Below are 2,253 nucleotides of genomic sequence, written 5' to 3'. Positions count from 1 at the left end.
AATCCTTGGTATGTTGTACAAGATATATGAGCATTTATTAGGCAGTAAAATTATTTTTTGTTTTTATAGTAATGAGAAGCAGTTGAATAGATTCTCATTTAATGGATTCACATATAATGAAGAGTAATGAAAATCCTTGAAGCAAAGGCATCTCAGTTGATTGACAAGTTTTTTAATGAAAAACTTAATAATTGAGTCATTTTTCAATGGCTAAAATAAACTTAAATGATAGAAATATTGTTGTGATCGAAAATAACTATAAATCAAAATTCATTAGGAATGACAGTAATAGAGTGATTGTCGTATGCACAAGAAAGAACCTATAGACTATAGGTGATTACCCCTAGAAGATTCATTACATAAAGGTGCATAGAGTAGCGTTCTTTCAAGTGAAGAAGTATGAAATAGAGCATACATGTAGTGGATCATTAAGCAACCTTCAAGTAAAAAAAGTGTTTATCACATGGATTACATGTGTTATTCGCAAACACTTGCACAATAACTCGAAGATGACTCCAACAGAAAGCATCAATGACATTAGTCGCGAGGAAGGTATGAAGGTTAGTTATAAACAAGCATGTAGACGTAAACACATGAAGAAAGAGTTATACGGCTTATGTGAAGACTCTTTCAACAAGTTTCCTGCCTATTTGGATCATTTGATGATGAGAAACCCATGAATGGTAGAGTTTATTATGATTGATAGGAAAGATCAATGTAAGTACATATTTTTATCCTTTCGTTCATCCATCACTAGCTTTTTAAAATTGTATCCTCTAGTTTTTATGGTACATGATATTTTTTTTTTTAAATATATGTTTATATTGTTGTCAATTCATAATATTGATCCTTATAGTAAGATATTTTTAGTAGCACTTGCAGTTGTAAATAAGGAGTCCAAGGAGTCATGGGCATGATTTTTTGGGTCTTTAAAGCACCAATTCAAACAGTTTGATGAGTTTAGTGAGTGAACAAAATTGACTATTATTTAAGATAGACTCTCAAGGCTAAAAGTATGGTGTCCCCTACACCTTTCCTAAATGTTATGTTGAATATTTTATGAAACACTTGACATAAAACTTTTTTTATGAAATTTGGTTCACCACTCAGTGCACTTTGGTGGAGCATAGCTTGGGAGTTTTGGGCAAAATTTCACTTTCTAGGAAAAGGATATGGGTGTTTCACATCAAATATAGTAGAGTCTTTCAATTCCTAGATTCTTTTCATACATGACAAATCCTTAGTGCCTTTTTTAGAGAAGCTTCGTCTCATGCTAATGACACTATTTGAGAAAAATAATAATATCTAACAGAAAATGTCAGGCACTATTGTGCATAAGGTAAAAGAAAAGGTAGAGACACAAAAGAAAAAGACACGACAACTATAAATGGTTGCCATACATTGCCACTAATATTTGTATGTGACCCACAACAATTTCATGGTTACAGTGTTGATCTTGAGAAGATGCAATGCTCTTGTGAAGAGTGGCAGGTAAGTGAGATTCAATGTGAACATGTGGTTGCATGCATTTTGTTTAAGAGCAAGTTATTAGAGGATAACTATAACGAGTACTTCAAAGTTGAATTGTATCTACACGCATATTATATATTTTCATTCTTCTTAATATTAGATAATTCTCACATAATGCCCATTGACTCTTATTTCAGTTTATCCACTGAAGGTGATGCGTAAACTAGGGCGACCTAAGGTGAAGAAATGGATAACAACATCAAAGGATATTATGTCATGCAAGTGCAGTATATATGCTGAGGTTGGCCACAATAGGTGAAAGCGCATATAAAACTATGTTTTAGTATCTCTTGTTGTGAATTTAGTGTATGTTTGTGAATGCTTTTCTACGCATCTATGTATTTGTTAAGACTTTTTTGTTTCTATGTATTTATCGAGATATTTTTAATGAACTGCTTCAATGTCCTATGTCTTTTATATGTATCTTAGGCCTTTTGTGATATAGCACCTAAAGAAAAATATGGCAACAAAAAGGGAAAATAGGTTTACGACAAATGATAACCAAACATATAGAAAGAGTATGGTTGTAGAGCTACCCGAGCATGATTCTTTGTTGTCCAGTAATGTAAGTCTTAGGTTTCCATGTTTTTTTATTTGTTATGTTTGTATGTAAATTCATTTGAAACTGACATGAATGTATCACATATCACAATTCTATATCATCTGTGTAGATTTATAGAAAGACTTATTCAGAATCACAAGCAAGGAAGAACCAAAGACCAT

Source organism: Nuphar pumila, chromosome 17 (assembly GCF_984573655.1).
Source record: "Nuphar pumila chromosome 17, dmNupPumi1.hap1.1, whole genome shotgun sequence".
In the NCBI taxonomy this organism is placed as follows: Eukaryota; Viridiplantae; Streptophyta; class Magnoliopsida; order Nymphaeales; family Nymphaeaceae; genus Nuphar; species Nuphar pumila.
Note: the sequence above shows the minus strand (reverse complement) of the source record.